The following is an 18,156-nucleotide window of genomic DNA, read 5'->3' on the forward strand; positions in this document are numbered from 1 at the left end:
AATATAGATTACAGTACAATAATATACGGATTTTTAGAGTTATTACCGCACCATCAAAATACCTTTTCTTCACATTCAATATGATTCTGTAATTTTAATTAACATAGTTAATAATTAAAAAACACACTCTCTGTGATCAGTTTTTAAATCAGACATGGAAATCCAAGTGAACATTCCCTATTGGAGGCAGAGAAGACTGCTCATTTTAGTCCAGTTTCTCTACCCCAACGTTGCACACTGTCTTGTTCTTTAAAACACTGAACAAATACATAAATTCACAAGATTTACAGTCCATTGTGTTCAGCCAAGAATGCTAACACAGTAGAGCATAACTTTTATAGAGCTGCTTTAAGAATCCTACAGTAGATTAATCCACAACGAATACCTGTACAAACATTTTTTTTGTTTCACCTGAGAAAGAAAATGTTGCTAAATACAATCAGACCTGAAGTGTATTTAGTAGCTCGTTTCATAATTTAAGCTAATTCAGTTTCTTCAAGATAAAATATCATTGGTGAGGGATATAGAGTGCTAAGACATAAAATATCACGGATTGTGGAAGGAGAGCTGGTTTTGAAGGATACATGCAAGGCCTCAGGGTTGTTAACTTCTCCCCTCAAAGTTTAGGAATAACCTTCCTTCCTTTCCTTTCCTTCTTCTTCCTTCTTCTTCCTTCCTTCCTTCCTTCCTTCCTTCCTTCCTTCCTTCCTTCCTTCCTTCCTTCCTTCCTTCCTTCCTTCCTTCCTTCCTTCTCTTTCCTTTCTTTCTTTCTTTCTTTCTTCTTTCTTCTTTCTTTTCTTTCTTTCTTTCTTTCTTTCTTCTTTCTTTCTTTCTTTTTCCTTTTCTTTCTTTCTTCTTTCTTTCTTTCTTTCTTTCTTTCTTCTTTTTCTTTCTTTCTTTCTTTCTTTCTTTCTTTCTTTCTTTCTTTCTTTCTTTCCTTTCTTCCTTTCATCCTTTCTTTCATCCTTTTTCTCCCTCTCTCTATCTACTACTCTCCCTACTTCTCTCTCCCACTCAATTTCAGATGTTGCTGTCTTACAACATTATATGAATTTCCTTGGCGATGGTACAGTTTTAGTCTGTAAAATGCAGACTTCTAATGAAAATATTGACACAGCCTTAAGTGAAGTGGCAGAAATAGTGCTATTATCTTGCCATGAACAGAGGGATGCTATTACAGAGATAAAACATGTTAAATAACAAATAGACTCCATGTCATTATTTGTGAACTTGGATCAATACCAAGACAAAATGAGAAAATATTTGTGAAGCTTTTTAAATGGCAACCAAAAGTCAAAAAGATAGTGTTTTTCACTCTTTTCCTTAAAATGTAAAGCAAATTAAATCAAGAAGGTCTCATTTAATCTTTGTCTGAAGTATACTCTACAGGTATCTTGAAATCCTAAGATACTTTTTCCCTTAATGAATTTTAGTCACACAATCAGTGGGCTGAAATTATTTGTTGTCACCAAGGTACCCAATCTGGCATTAGAAGTAACTTTTAATAATGGAAAGATTTTCTATGCTCAAATTAAATGTTAAGACAGCTTTTGGCACAGGTTTATTTATTTATTTCAAGAACAAAAGGACTTTTCTAACTGGCTGACATTCCATAAAAATCCTCACCCCATCTTTACAATCGATTAGTCAGATTTAACCAATTTTTGTGTGATGACAGGGCAAGTTGTTCGGAATCATTTTTGATTTTGAGCTAGAAACATTTTCCATACTCCTTTTTGAAATTTTAGTACATTTGTTGTTTTCTACTGAAATATTTTTATTTCTTTTTTAAATCTCTCATGTTACATGAACATTATGAACTACGTAGTTTTCCCTCAAAATAGGTTTGTGTATAATTCATAAATATCATCATCTAACAAAATAATGTTTTTTTTTACAACTGTCAATTATTTCTTTGCCAAAGTTAACACTTAAATTCAAGCAAATTATTGTATCTACTCAGCCAAAAAAATGTCAAGCTCTCCATTAACTGGGGCATAAAACTGTCTGACTTCTCTTGCCGACAGGTTTGAAAGAAATTGCAGATAACTGAAGAGAAACTGATTTAGCAGATGGTTAGACGTGCATGGTGAAAAGCTATATATATCCATGAATATATATAAATATATATTGTTAATAATATTTTTCCCATTGGGAAGAATGGCTGACCCAGTTCCGCTGCTTCTTTAGAAAGTGCTGCTTTCCAGACTAAACACAGACTTTGGGTGGGGTTGTGGGGTTTGTATGTATTGTACAGTACATATTTTCCCAGGAAAACACAATCTCGAAGTGACTCTGGCTGGCCATGAAAGAGGAGGGCGGCTTGCGGAGACGCCTCAGTGCAGAGCATGTGAGGGAGGAATCGGCCTGACATGAGCTGAGTGGAAATCCTCCTGGTTCTCCTCCTAAATCCCACTTTATATGCTTAGATAACAGGACGGCTCTGGCACATATGTGATCTCCTACACTCATTGCTTCTGTCATTATTTTCTCTGGATGTTACATTATGCAAAGAATTTCACCATGGCTACCTGCCTTCTTACTGCCTGAGTTATGGCAGTAATTACAAGATGGGCAGTTCCTTTTTCTTCTCTTTTTAGCCATGGCAGCTCCTTTCAGCTCGCTTTCATGGGCCCACAGGCTAATGAAGTTTTGCAGAAAATTGATTGATTATAGTCTGATCATGCTTGGTGTTGTCTGGTGTTTCCACATAGCTGAGAATGAACAGTTTATGAAGTGCCAATTGCAGCCTCCAGCTAAAGAAAGACTCCCCAGGGCTACAGGAGGACTCTAGCTGCTAGCAGACTTCATAATGATTTCCCACACTTCTCCCCATCCTCTCCTGCTTGTCCTTTCCCTTGTCTCTAGCCCCCTCCGCCTGGTCAGGGTCACTGAGCTTTAATTTTCTGTCAGTGGCGATCAGCTGGGGAAAGGATTAAAGGAAGAGAAGCGGTGAGAGCAGGCGACGGCGCGGGAGATGGTGGAATGAGGGGAGGAATGAGAGAAAAATGGCAAAGCTCCGAGCAGGCCTCAGAGGGAACAGAGGCCTCTGCTCAGCAGGCAGCAGCCTGTGGGCCTGGGAAAGATTCTGGACAGAGGCACAGTGTGTGCTGGGAGGCAACTGGTGTTACTGGGAGCCTCCAAGAGGTATTGTGAAGCAGAGCATTGCATGGGCCAAGGCAATTACAGAGACACAGTGGAAAAGCAATTTAATGGTAGGGAGAAGAAGGTGCAAGCAGACAGAGAGAGATGAACAGAAGAGAAAACGAGAGAGAATGTCATAAATATGGATAATTTATAATTGAAAGAGAAAATAAGTCAGGGCTTGGTTTTCTGTTTCCAGCAAGCCTTGCAGGTGAAGGGAGTGGTTTTCTTCCTGATCCCTCATGGCAGAGCTGCTACCTCACCCCCAGCCATCTCTCCAGGCAAAACTTCTCATTCCTGCAAAATAAAAATGCAGCCCTCCCCACCTTCAGTATGTGTATGCAGAGAGTGCACAGACGGCCTACTAACGTTTATGGTCATAAATAACATAGAAGCTAGCTTTTAAAAACCACAGGTTAAAGGATGAGGGCTGCCATGACGCACACAGAGAGATTGAGATCAGAGGAGAAGCTAAAAGGGGTCAGGAGAAACAATGAATCCCCTTGTTCTTAGTAATATTTATGAGTGCTCCATTGCACCTAAAGTTCATATTTTATTGGTGAGGCCATGGGGTTTCCCCATTTGCTCATCTCTTAAAATAACACCCTTGGTTAAAATTTCCTATAAAACAAAGAAGTGCTACAGCAGGCAGAACTTGTCAACCCTGACAACTACATTATGTGAGTTTGTGGGTGAGGTACACCTAGCAGGAGCTGGTTTGTGTTTGGTACTGGATTATGAATTTGTTTCCATACAAAAAACAACTGTGAACCAAGCAGTTCAGTTCTCTGTTCAGAAGCTTCCCACGATTATTAAGAGATGCTCCAAAAAGTAAATTTGAATTTTTAGTTTTCAAGTCCTTTTTTTTTGAGCAACTGCTCCAGTGTAGATAGATTGACATCCTGATTACTATTAAATAATTTGATGGTATGTGTGGTATCTTGCCAGGATGCAGCTTTAGTTTGCTGTAATTAGAGCAAAGTGAGACATTTTTTAATGAATCAGAGCATAGAAAGATGATCAGGACAGCTAGTAATGGTAAAAGACATATATCTCTACCTGTGAACTTTCACTTAATCCTCTGAGGTAGAAAGATGAAAGGTGCTGAAATTTCTTTAAGGTTTGTCTTCTGCTTAGCAATATTACTCATTCAGATCCCACGAGAATCTGGTTTGTAAAATTCTTCTGGAGACTGCATCTTTCAAATGGAATTGTTCTAATTCTCAAAAATCTGACTAAAATTAAATCTTGAAAAACTGTAGCCATGATCCAGAATAATCATAAATTAGTAATAACTTAACTAGGTATATCCGTATGAAATATTCCTTTGAAAAAACGGAGGGAAAAATTTAGATGAGATATTCAATTCTAAGATACTACAAAATAATTTCAGAAAAAAATATTTCATTGGGCTACTGCAATATGGATAGCATCAGTTTCATAAATAGAGGTGATAAAATATGTCCTGGCAAACCTAGACTCCAGGAGATGAAAGAGCAGAAACAATAAATGATTTGTGAGTTTGATTTTGGAGCAGTGGGGGTGGCATCCACTGATGCATGGTATCTGGGGTCACAGAATTCTAGAGTAATGATTTGCAAAATAAATTAGTTGAGAAATCAAAAAAGTGGGTGAACGGTGGTGTGGATAATAAAGCAGAGTAAACCCAGCATACACCTCCATGGCACCTGTAGTCTTTGTGGTGATTTATGATGGCAGAGATGCAGCAGGGACATAACTTAGGAAGGCCTTTCTCAAGGTGCCTCAGCTGGGCTATCTGTCTGACTGCAGGTTACAGAGTACTGGTGATGTAGAAGGTTTATCTGCTACAAGGCAACCTGATTGCCTTGTACATGAGATGCTGTGCAAAAGTCTTGCTGTGAGTCTCTCCAGCACCAGCCTGAACCTGGAAGTTTGAGTGTGAAATGACTGAGGAGCGAAAAATGAAAACCTGAAGATGCTCAGAGAGTGAGCCTCAGTCTTTTGAACCACAGAATGAGGATGGACAAATAGTTCTGTGTTCATTTTCACTTCTTTGTGCTCTCATTCACAAAGATGAATGTCCTTTTTTCTTTTACTTTGCAGAGGACTGCAACAGCTTTTTTTTTCTTTTTTTTTTTCTTCTGAAGTCTGTTTTTACTGTGGCTGGCTAGATCTATGAAAGACCTAGCTCCTGAGAGCCTTGAACACCTTGCCTTTCCTCCTGGTGAGTTTAAGGCTTCGATAAGCCAAGGACAAGAAGTTTTAAAACAGACAGTTTTACAAAATAATGAAAAAGAAAAGGAAATACTGGAATTAAAGCATCAAATCTGACGTTTCAGACCTGGTGTAATGCATGGTGAGCATGTGGTTAGTGTAGCTCTAGTTCCCAGAATGTAGGCTGTTGCCTCTTTGTGGCATGTGTGCATGCATATCAGTGTGTGTGCAAGGGTTTGTGTATGTAATATAGAAAGCATGTAAATCTTTTCAGTTTTAGTCACTGGGATTTTTTCCCCCTTAAATCATAATATTATTTCCCATCAATACTATGTGGCTTTAGCAGCCCTGACCTTTCAAGCTGCCTGTTTGGACCAGTGTTTATCAGATGACCATTTGACCTCCCTGTTAATTGTACTTAATTACATCCTGTCGTAACATTTTGAAACAAGGAGGAGAGTTTATGGATCTGCTCCAAAGAGCTGAAGTCTAAAAGAGCAGAAGAATTCAGTGGTATGAGGTGCTGAGTAATCTCCTAGTTAGATTGGTAAGAGTTGTGCTTTGTACAGTTGATTGCAAAACATAAACTGTTCTTTTTCTATTTATGATCATTGGCATTTCTGAGAAGAAAATCCCACAGTTTTCTTTATTCTGAGAAAGACTTCTCTTCACTGATTCTCAGCTTGGAGCTTTCTCTTACGGGATCGAGGAAGGAGTGAGAAACCTATCAACAGCACTGCAAGGGCTGAAGTTCACATATGATGAGACAAAAGAGATGAACCACAAATGATCTCTCTGTGGTTTTCCAAAACTTCGGAGTTCCTTATGCTTCCCTAGCATTGCTAGTTCCCATGAGTTTATTGAGAGTTGTATGATATTTAGTATGAGATGTTCTGTGAGTTAGTGATTTATGGGAACATCTAAGGTTTCATTAAAAAGCAGCAATTATCCTGTCGTTGCAGAAAAAAAAAAGAAAACAAATCAACACACAGAAACAGATGCAGTTCTTCAAAATGGGCATTCTAAAGGCTCAGAAGGCAACTTCACACTCAATATTTTATAATGCTTTTCATATAGTTGATGTCTTCTAAAACCCTTAGTGTTGATCATATTGCTTTTCTTCTGACTAAAAACAATACGTATGTTTTCTATTGTTACTGTTCCGTAGCTCACTTGTCATAAATAGATTATACTAAATGTGTTTTCCTAAATTGATGACGGGGAAAAAAAAAAAAAAAAAAAAGGAAGGAAGCCATAACATAAAAATGCAGGTGTTGTTTATTTTATATATATATATATATATATACACACACACATATATACCCATAGCTGATTTAATAATTCAGCTCTATTAACATCGGAACAGTGCCAATGAATACCAAGTGAAAATCTAGACTTAGGACTTTAAAAAACACAAAGCAAAGAAATATATCTTCATTCTTGCTTTATTAAGACCCTGATAATTAGACTTACTGGAGAATGAAGTGCCATGAAGAATTAATTGCCTGCGGAAGTGAATTACACATAATTATGGCATTATTTTAAAAGGTCTATCGTGCAGCATGAGTAATATTTTACATTAAAAATGCTACCTTGTGCTGTGCTATGAAGCTCTAGGATGATAAAGTACTGCCCATGAATCTTCTATCGTGAACTGAGCAGAATAATTCTTGTGAAAGTTCAAAATCTTTACTAAGTCTTTTTTTCAGGGAGGTATCGCTAAAACTGAAGTTCAGCTCTATACAGTTGCATGTACACAGTTGAATATTTTTACATGTCAATTTAAGTTATAATCTTCTACAATTAGAAACCTTTATTTTATTTATTTATATATATATATTTTTTTAATTTGGGGAGGTACAGGTATAATGACACAATAAGATTTCTTCATTGAAGTAGTTTAATGTTAAGTATTTTTTCAGAACACTTTGACTTCTTGACATTTCCTCTATTAATCATTTTATTGCTCTTGAGATGAATATCCATTTTAACCACATCTTTTTAAAAAGTGATATTTTTTTACCACTTCTTAAGAGATAGAATTAATCATTTTTTAGTGAGACTTTATATCGCAAAGAGACAATATTTTTAAGGAGATGGATTTATATATATATATATACACACACACACACACACACACATATAAAAACGTAGTAAGTACAGTTTAAATAATATTATCTAAAATGCATATTTGTATAAAAATTAATGGAAAATCCATTCTACTGTAGAATGAATACAAGTTAACTGAGTTGATGCTGCAGTTCATAGAGTCAAGATGGAGAGACTGATGCCATTAAGATTAATATTTATGCATATTTATTAGAAATGCAAAACCACATAGGATGTGCTTAGTAACATGTGTGTTTAAGAGAGAACTAATGTAATAGGGATTCTTGAGGGGACTCAAATCAGTGAAACAGACACCTGCGTGAGCTGAAAGCTGGTCTCAGTTGGGACAATTCCAAAACAAGTTATGAAAAAAAGTTCAGATTTGCTCTCCATCATTGCCATACAGGAATGAAGCTTCCTTAATTAACTTTATATCACATTGGTCAGTGGGATTTACTGTGGCCTCCTTTAAACCTTGCTGCTCCAGTTTGTTGTCTTCAGGCAGGGGGCTTGTTCCCAAAATGGAACTGGAAATAAATCCAAAAAGATAACACTATGATGCTTTCAGTTCTGAGGATGGGCAACAGAGAGTTCTCAATTACTTTATATGGAAAACAAAAGATAAAAGCAAAGATAAAAGCAATAGTCCTAGCCCTTGTAGAAATCAAGTTTTAGCACAGATAGGTGCAAGGGCACCTTGCTGACTGCACACAGTAAAACACAAACCAAGTATTCTTAACAGTGTTGTAATAAAAAATTGCATGGAAAATAAAAGCACTGTAAACAGAAGGCTTCTCTCTCCCTGCTCATTCTTAATGTCTGCTCAAAAAGACACCCAAATTTTGTGTGAGACACATTGGCTTAACTACTAGGAGATGGGAGAAGCCGGTGTTACAGAATATGTCACAAGCTTTGTGAGATCATCTTTGTTATTTCGGAGGTGTGTTGTTATCTATAGATAAAAAGTTTGTCAGGAACTGAGCAGATATATTATGAAACATTATGTCTACATACATGTGAGAAATGCAGCCACAGGTGGAATTACAGCGAGAATGTAAGAATGACTCAGGTACATGATCTGGACATGGCCTTGGGCACCCTGCTCTGGGTGCCCCTGCTGGAGCCGGGGTGGGATCAGATGGACCCAGAGGTTCCTGCCACCCTATCCGTGATTCTGTGATCACAAAGAAGGCTTTTATCTTCGTCTTCTACACTGACATTAATCATTCCTGATTTACTTTTTTTTAAAGTCATTTTGTTACTCCTGGATCTTTCTTCCCCAGTCTGTCCAAAATAACTTAATGTGTTGTTGTCTTAGGTATGCTCACCTGTTGTTGTCTTACCTATAACTAATCTGAGCTCCTTCATGGCACAAATACTTTCTGTGAAGTCTGTTTTTAATTTTTCTGACAGTGCAGGCCTAATGCTGGATGGCCAATATAGAGAACTTGCAATTCATTAACAGTCAATTAGTTTCTGTCTTAAAAGAGGGTCAAAATATTCATTAACTCTGATAAGGTTTAAGTTTCTTTCAGGAAAAAAAAAACAACAAAAAAACTTCGCAGTAAGTGTATTTATTCAGTATGGGGGATTATTTGTAGGTGAAATAATCTCTCCTCATGATGAATTAATTATGATCAGATTAGATCACCAGAGCTCAGGGTGCTGTCTGAATTAGTGTAAGAAGCTGTTAAAACCATGACTAGCTCCTAAACTGGCTGTCAAAACAGTTATGTGTAACAGACCTTTCTTTACTCTGAATGAGATGCTCCTGAGGTCTTCCTTCCTTGTAATTGTTACAGCTGATTTTTATTGAATGTTTAGTCAGTGTTAATGCATATGGGTAGTATTAAAACACTCAGATGTGAAGCTAAGCAGAAAATAGTGTATCTGGTCATATCCAGTTCAAAGTGCAGAATTCCATGGAGGCTCTTATGACAAAATCCACCACAGGAAATAGCTGGAGCTTTCGAGGCAACATACACAAAACGGTGATGGTGGAGTTACTTGGCACCATTGGGTAGAAGTGAGCAGCAGAGGGTTAACATGTGCAGGAACTAAGAAGATGTGGGAAGATAGAATGTGCTTTAATGTTTAGTTTTACTCCCCTGCCAGTTGGCCTATGATGATATATGACCTTTCACCCTGCTTAGAAGTTATGTTCCATCTGTATACTTCTACAGTGTCAAAACAGTTATAACTTACACCTATTTTCTGACCATTGGATCCCAGAGGTATAACTTTTGTTCCTACTCATTTGCAGCTGAACTCAAGAGGGATTTCTTTTTTCTGTCATTTGTTAACCTCAAGGCTGTGTTGATCTGACATCCTGACTTTCACACACAGTCAGAAACCTGGGAATAATTGTTAGTTTTCTTTGTGACAATTTGTGATTAGAGAAAAGCAGAATTACGTACAAATAAAAATGGAAGTCTATTGACAGAAGATATCAAAATACGGTGGTTTGCCAAAGCAATGACAAATGTAATTGAAACTGCAGAAAAAATTAACAACATTTGGTCATGTTGCAATAAGGATTAGTTAATTTATCTATGCATTAGCTCAGAACTGAATATCTTTTCTCTAATCGGTTCTTCTTTTTGAAGTGAAGGTGATTTTCACTGATGAAAATGAACACAACCAAAAATCTAGTGGCTATGCATTTTTAAAATAGATATTTAAGATCAGAGTTCTTTTGCAACTGGATGACTTAAGGAAATCACAGGCTTCTCCTTGTTCCATATGTTATGGCAAACTGCACCCCATCCTTTCTTCATTGCCTTCCCCTAGATGTTTGGTTGTAATGTGTCCCTCTTTCTAACTGACTGCCCAAAATATGATGTCCTGGTAAGACCTGTTACTGTTATCCCCCAAAGCTGTGATCACCTGGGCTTTCAGCTACTAAATTTATGAAAGATTCAACTGAGATGCATTCTGCCATGATTAATAGAGCTATAAAGTGTATGTTTTGTATTCAGTGCGTCTTTTTCTGTATTTTGTGCTATGGTGAAAGTTTTACATTCAAGAAGTTGATGGATAGAGAACCATCAAAGAATAGCTTAGGTTGGAAGGGACTTTAAAGATCATCTAGTTCTATATTGTACTATTCTACTATACTGTAAAAACTAGAAATAAAAAATAGATTGTGAAGAGTGGCTTTATATTCCTTCATATTTATATTTATATTCCTTTGTATTCAGACTGTGATAATATTCAGGCATAGACTCTCATGGTATTGTTCACTTCCAAAGCCCTGTTACAGCAGCCGTCATCCAACCTCTTTATTCAGGTTACTTATTCCCACTGTTGCATTGGCCAGTATCAGACCTGCATAATAAAAGCAGGTTTCTGTTTTTCCACTTATTCTGTATCAACAACTGAAATCTTTCCAGCATTTAATTATCACTGGAGCAGCTGCAGTGTAGCACTTTTTTTGACTTGCCGAGCAAGTGCATTTGACTTGGAAGGCATAGAAAACAGTAAATTGAATGAATACCACGTTTACCAGTGACATTTTCAGCAAAACATTGGCTATTGAATGAAGACCAGCAATTTCATTAAAACAAATATTTTGTCCCATATTTTGGACAGTGTGAAAAAAAAAAAAAAGAAAAGCATCATAGATATTGTCATGGTGTAGAGAACATCTGGGACACTATAGAGAGAGAGCAGAGCTCAGTTATACCTCTTTGGTCCAGGTATATGTTTAGTTCTAAGGTTATAAGAACTGCTGGAAGGCACTGCTCTGTGGTTCATCTTTTGTGCTCATGAGGAATGGTAAAAGCTTTTAACTACTAAGCTTTAGTTCTTAAAATTATTCCAGGAAAAAAAAAAAGTTATTTTTATATATGCTCTCATATTTTACTATTTCTTTGTAAATTCTTCTGTTATTTGCCTAGTCACTGCCTGCCCCTTACTCAAGTTGAATGTATGTAGCAAGGTGTTGAGGGAAGTTAGAAAGTAGATATCACATCACTTGAAAGTCTCCCTTAACAAGAACTTCAAAACATTTAAACTATTTGTTTATTTATTCTTAATTAATATAAATCTGTCTAATCTTATAAGCTGCAACAATAAAAGTAGGAACTTAAAATTTCAATAATAGAATAGTACTTCTCTGGTCATACTCAAAAGATGTAATACTAAATATTTGGGTAAGATCCATGAATATTCTAACTTAATTCTGTTATATATTATTGAAACATTTTTTTTTTCTTTTTTTTCTATGTGAAGGATAAAGAATGAAAACCAATGTGTGCTTGAAAAAAGTCCATGCAAAGTATTTTATTATTATTATTATTATTTTAATTTACAGTTTTCCTTTTCACTCTGGCTCTAAATTCAGTTGCAGTGACTGAAAGTTTTCTTATTGACTTTATCTTGCCTTAAATTGCTTTGCAATTCATAGACTTTAGTAATTCTGTGCAATTATGGAAGGTTATTCCACCATTAAATCCTGGATTCAGGAAACAATCGACGATTTTTCATTTACTGAAGCTGCCACTAACTACATAGTATTTCATCAAACTTTCTAACTGTCTCTAGTTAACCAAAACAACCAAACATTGCTCACTGATGTCAGTAACTGACTGAAAATACTTTATGAAGTTTATGGAGTTATTTTGAAATAACTCCAAACGTACTGCAGTGGAACTTGCCTTAGAATATGACCTACCAACCCTTCTCCTTTCTGTTTTAATAAGAAAATATATATTTTGTAAAACAGATTTGCATCACTCTTTCAATACCACATCTGTAACTCTTTAATTACTTTAAATTCAACCAATCTAATAATAATAATACAGAGAAACTAAAAAATATAGTAATACAGTAACTTTTTTTTTTTTTTTTTTAGTGAACTGGTGCAATAAAAAAAAAAAAAAAAAGATTTCTGGAGACTTACCTTCCTCTAGAGAGGAGAATTTAAACAAAATTCTTACTGATTACAGAAATAATTTTGCCTCATCTAGGAAGGGATCCAAATTAGAAACTGGACTAAGACTCTGATGGATGCATTTGGTGTTTATGATAAGCCATGAATGAAATGTAACTCAAAAATACTGGTAATTTTGAGGACACCTGTTATCAGCTGCCTACACTTCTGACCTAAGGTATCTCAATACAACTGCTCTTGGGATCTGAGTACCAGCTGATCCATTTTGTGCAGAGATAAGTCCCAAAAGATCTTGATTCAGAAGGCACGTTCTGAACACAGGTAAAGCACCTGCACAGGCAACACTGAACCCTCTGCAACATGTTTTCATGAAAGAACCAGATGATAATGACCACATCTTCATTCACTTTTTATTTCTCTAGTAGATTGTTCACCAAGGAAACAGAGAATGTAGTTTTGGTTTCCACCTCAATCTAGGGAGAAAAATCAGAAGGAAAAGGGTGGTATTTTAAGTCTCAATCACCTACTTTTCCTTATTAGTGGTTGCAGAATATAAATGGGGATCTCAGCCCTCCCTTTCTCAGCTGATTAAAATAGATTGCAATGTGAAAAGAAATGCAGAAAACTAGGCATTAAGAGATCAGGCAAGTGGGCATGTGATTCTGAAACTCTGTGGTCAAAACACTCAGATGAACGATTATCTAGTAGATGCCTTTTATCAGTAAAATAAACTTTAGAAAAACAAAAAGGATGTGAGAACAGAAATGAATTTTCCTTTCATTTTTACCAACTCCTGTTTTATGTTTGAGGGTGGCCCAGGATGTCCCATTACTGAGCTACTCAATATTGTGGCAGTCAGGATGTCGTCACTGAAAGTAGCTGCCATGGGTTGAAATGTCTGTTGAGAAAGGGCTACCTCTAATTCCTGTGGTCTGGAGCAGTTGACTAAAGAAAGGTAGATAAACTCGTCTCTTATTATGGACCGGTGCAAGACAGTTGACTCTTAACAAACAGAAGTGGCTCTCTAGTGGCGATATCAGGCTCTGATGTCTGAAACATTCTTCTGAATACAAATGACTATTTTTATGAATTTTGACTTCTAACTCAAAATGGCCTTGATTAGAATTCTTACAGTTTTATAAAAGCAATTAAATCTTTAACAAAGCAGCATCACTAAGACAAGTATTTCCTTTTTCTGCTTTTTTTTTTTTTTTTTAAATCATTAGGAGAATATTTTTCTTTACACTTGACTTTTAAAAGTGCACTCATTTTAAGACCTTTCTGGAAGCTTAATTCTTATTCAAAGTCTAGCAGATAGATATAAAAGACTGCCATGTACTTCAATAAAATTTGAATTAGATTTTGCATTTTGAGAAGTAGAAAGAAGAAAAGTGTATTTGCTGAGTTAATGTTTTTATTCAGCAGCCAAAAAGCCTGCACAAAATTACAAAGATTTAACGCATTTATTTTTAAGTCTGTTTTCTGATCTCCTCAGCTGAGAATGATGTTTTGCTTAATGTGGTTCTTAAATTCTCTGTGATGCACTTTGTTAAAATCTTGACATCTGTCATATCAAAGAATCTTTCATTCTGCTCATGGATTGCATTTTTTCCCTTGTCAACACACTCTATAAAACCTTTTTTTACCATATTTTGTAAAAAGCATTGTCACTAACATAGTCTGATGTTTAATAGTCTTGAATGGGTTTCTAGGATTTGAATGCTGGAGAGCAGAGCAATGAGGTAAATAGCTATTTGATGTCTGTCTTTTCACAGTAGCACAATAGCTAATTCCTAGGGCCTCTGACCTCTTAGTGTCCTGTAACAGAGTACTTGCATTAATCTGTTGCTTATCTGTCACCTACCACATTTGATATTTCCAGCCTCTGCTTTCAATTATCAGTCATTAGAGGCAGCGCTGAGTAATTTCAGGAGAAAACGCCTGGAACCTTTGACCTGTTTCTGTCAGATAGCCACAAGTGTTCACTGTAGATAAACTATCATTTCATTATATTCAAGATGTAAACAAGTGTCGTTTGTAGTGTATCGGCTTACTGTAACCTTTATCACCTTGAAGTGATTAAAACTGACTGGTTTACTTAGTGCTTATACAAAGAATCCAGAATTAAACAGTGAAATTCAGTGAGATTAGTGCAAATGGCCCCTTATAGTTACACGGTCTGCAAGACCCTTTCTTTGCCTTGGCATGTATATGTAGTGGTTAAACATTAAGTTGATTAAAGAAGCCTTCACGATTCATGAATCCAGTTGGGATTCTTGGACCTTACGTTGTAAAATCAGCTTGTTACAAACTGGCCTTAGTTTGCTCCCCATTTGCTGAAGAGGCTTTCACTTTCCATACATGTCACCACATACCAACCTCTTTAGGAAAAGTGAAATACATCAGTGGAGAGCTAATTGCCAATGAAAGTGCATGCATAATAGTCCCATGCACTACAACATAAACTTCTTGCTAGCACTTTCAACTTTTTTTTAAGCTCAGTCAACAGTCAATTAGACATTTGTAGCTGAATTGGTAATACACTGATTATTTACTGCACTGTTCATCCACCTATGTGCTTCATATTTTTATTAATGGAAATTAGTGCACAATATTTTCATATGACAGATAACCCTTTTTTCAGAATATCTTTGTGGTGTAGATTTCCTTTCATTCCTTCTGGATTGGGGTGAGTGTTAATACAGTATGAATATTTCATCAGTGAGCCACGTGGGTGGAAAATATCATTCTTTCCTATCTTACACACACAGGTGTTTGTGATATTCCCCTGAGCTATGATTTTTCTGATGTAACCATAGTGCTGAATATATTAGTTTCAGGTGGTATGAAAATACCAGTGCAAAAAGCCAGTGCTCCTGATCAGTGAGAGAAGATGAAGAATTTTGTTGTAATCAGCACTGACCTGATACAGTAGTTCTTTTTAATTACAAAAATTATAGACTTTCAATGGTTAAAAAAGGACTTCCCAATATTCTGGTCAACTGGTTTTTAGATGCTGTGATCTGTCCCGCAGAGATGCATTTTGGCAGATGAACTGAGCAGAGCTGGAATGACATGAGAATGATCTGGAAGAACTGAATACTTCAAAATCTTGAACTGTATTTTTCGGGCTGCCAGTCCTGAAAAGCTGTCACATGGAAAATAGAAATACTTGAGACATGGTGCCCTGCTGCACTTAATGCCATTTCAGCGATGCTAAGGACCTGATGGATGGCTTACTGTGCATTCAGCGTCTTCCCTAACAAAGCATTTATTAGATGCAGAAGAAAGCTAGATTTGTATCTTATTTTTAGCATGAAAATACTCAGTATCATTAAATAACATTTCTCTTTTATAATTCATAATTGTAGACACTAGACAGTGCTGCAACATGATTGTGATTGCTTTTTTCCAGTCTGCTATATAATATAAAATCTTAACTTTTCTAAATACAATAAAATTGTTTTTAATGTTTTGTACATTGGCCTACAGAAATTTATGGTTTGAGATTCTGGCTTCAATGGAGAGGGTGGGACTTCCCTGGACTCAAGATTTTTCATGGATTTTAGTGCCTGTTTTACACACCCCTTCATTTTTGGAGGCTATTTCTACTCCCAGGTCCTGCCTTGCTTGCCAATTCTGTTCTGCCAAGTAGAGGCCTAAGGAAATTTTGAAATTGCAATCCTTTCAGATGGCAATGCTTTCTCTTCCTTGGGTATACATAGATACATAATATCTAAGTTAACTGCAATTTGAGGCTCAACAGACAAGGGCTATCAGTGTTCTTTCAGCAGTTATAAGTGCTCGTGAGAGAATCCCATCAGTGGTTATCACACTGTGTCATAGAAGTTTGTGTCCAAACTGTAGTGTACATGGAGACAACTGCTTTTTCTAAACTAATGTTCTTAATTAGAATGTACTTGTAAGAAACTAGACAAAAAGAAACCTCAAACCCAAATAAAAACAGCTCAGGCCAGAAGTACTGGCGTTTCAAACTTTTATTCAGAGTAATTTTCCAGTGCTTACTCACAGTGAGTTCTGCTTAGTTACCCATGAAAGCTGGTAAATACTTGTTGAATAAATACTAATACAATATATTGTTGCTACATTAATTCTGGCTTTAATATATTTTTCATTTGCTGATTATGGACATATCTGTTCTACGTTAGCTCAGCAACCCTCAGCTATAATATTAGAAACTTGTGGCAGACTCCATGCTAGAAAAATCCTCCACAGTTCAGTGCATTTGCATATGTTAATCTTTGCCAAGTTCTCTCAGAAATGAAAGGCTTTACATGTACATTAAAAAAAAAAAAGGCAAACAGACCCCAAACCTCAAGCTAGATCTCTGTATATATCTCACAGCTTAGAGCTGAGCAGCAGAGCTGCTAAATAGACTGTATCCTGTTTCTCTTCAGTAGCAGCCCATTCATCTCCAGGTACAGAGCAGCCCGTTTACATGCTTCTGCCTCTTTTCTGTTTTACTTTTTCTACATAGTGTAAAATGGCAAACCCATGTAAGCTAAATACACAGTTGAGCCAAGTAAACCTTGCAGCTAGCAGACAATTTTCCTTTTGTCAGCCAAGAGAAAGTTCATTTTCACTGAAGACAAAATGTTCTATAACCTATCTATTTTATTTTTGGTGATTTGTAAGGCAACGTACTTTTGTATACTTCCAAAAAAAAAAAAGAAAAAATTCTCATGAAAACAAAGATAGTGAACATTTTTGAAAGGATGAATGTGAAGTGTTCTATAGGGCTCTAGCTAGATGGCCACAGGTCACTGCTGCTCTGAGAAAAGTGTAAAAGCTTTTGCTTCGGTGATTTTCATTTTAACACATCCATGACTATGCCCTTAAACAGCAGCTCCAAAGTATAGCATTTTCTTTCAGCTCATTTCTGCTTTTAAGACTGCATACGCATTATAATAATACAAACAGCATATATATACAAACAGGTATGCATTGTGTATGTATATGAAATAGTGACAGTGTATACACAGACATGAACATCTAAGTATAAATACACTGTAATAATGAAGATATTTTATTGTTTATAAATATAAGGTAATCTGTACCTACAACTTTTCAGAACTCATGTTGTTCCTCCCCAGGATCTGAAAACAGTTATTACCAAAACTCAGGAGGAGAGCAGGAGTTGTATGAGGGAGCATTCAGTGAAGCTGGGCGCAGTCACAAACCGTTAGCTCTGTGTGTCAGGCTTTGTCCACCATTAATCAAATCAGGAGGAAAGTGAAACTTCACTGCTGCAGGGGGGCTGGAGCACAGCTTTTTTAGAGGTCAGTGTTACATTTCTAGGAAGGAAAACTATGGATGATTTTCCCTTCCGCGTCTGTAAAATCTGGCGTTCATCCCATGAGATAGTTATCAGCCAGCACTGAGCCCTGTGGGTTTCCTTGCTGCATCAAAACATATTCGTTGGTGGGTCTAGCACCTAACTCAGGGTCAGGACTGCTGCAGATACCTGAGCAATCCCCAGTACAGCTGTACATTGAAGTCAACTTATATCCTCATCCACTCCAGACTTAAGGAAGAAAAAGATTAGTTGTTTTGGAACTATGGTGTCATAAACATTGGCAGTGGCCCTGTGCAGCCACTGCCTCTTGGAGAGACCTCTCCAGCCAGGAGCAGCCCTGCCTGTGCAGGAGTTCAACACCATTTTGCCTCTCAGCCCTGATTCATGGCTCCTTCTGACCACTGGCATGATGATGCCGATGTCATTAAACTGCAGCATGTGTTAATTTACATGATGTGATTTATGTGATGTGACCATTTCTTGAATATATGGTGTT

The 18,156-nt window shown here is 36.6% G+C and overlaps 1 protein-coding gene across 2 annotated transcripts in view; it reads left to right on the forward strand.

Annotated features, from left to right (window-relative positions):
- BMP5 (bone morphogenetic protein 5) overlaps positions 1 to 18,156 on the forward strand; it is a 53,085-nt gene that overhangs the window by 5,085 nt on the left and 29,844 nt on the right. The gene's annotated exons all lie outside the window — the stretch shown is intronic.

This window comes from Meleagris gallopavo, chromosome 2 (genome assembly GCF_905368555.1).
Source record: "Meleagris gallopavo chromosome 2, MGAL_WU_HG_1.1, whole genome shotgun sequence".
Lineage (NCBI taxonomy): Eukaryota > Metazoa > Chordata > Aves > Galliformes > Phasianidae > Meleagris > Meleagris gallopavo.